General features: G+C 48.3%; 1 protein-coding gene across 2 annotated transcripts in view; it reads left to right on the top strand.

Moving 5' to 3' along the window:
• LOC107660787 (pro-neuregulin-2, membrane-bound isoform-like) overlaps positions 1–356 on the top strand; it is a 94556-nt gene that overhangs the window by 78781 nt on the left and 15419 nt on the right. The window lies entirely within an intron of this gene.

Raw genomic sequence — 356 nt, forward strand, 5'->3', positions numbered from 1 at the left:
ACTGGGATGTTTTCAGCTTCCAGGAATTGTGTACAGATCCTTGCAACATGTGCAACATGGTTATCATGCTGCAAATTGAGGTGATAATCGTGGATGAATGGCACAACAATGGGCCTCAGGGGCCTCAGGAGGTATCTCTGTGCATTCAAAATGCCATCAATAAAATACACCTGTGTTCGTTGTCCATAACATATGCCTGCCCACACCATAACCCCACCGCCACCATGGGCCACTCGATCCACAACGTTGACATCAGCAAACCGCTCACCCACACAACGCCATACATGCTGTCTGCAATCTGCCCTGTACATTGAAAACCGGGATTCATCCGTGAAGAGAACACCTCTACAAAGTGC

This window comes from Sinocyclocheilus anshuiensis, unplaced genomic scaffold, assembly GCF_001515605.1.
Source record: "Sinocyclocheilus anshuiensis isolate Anshui unplaced genomic scaffold, SAMN03320099.WGS_v1.1 scaffold1289, whole genome shotgun sequence".
Lineage (NCBI taxonomy): Eukaryota > Metazoa > Chordata > Actinopteri > Cypriniformes > Cyprinidae > Sinocyclocheilus > Sinocyclocheilus anshuiensis.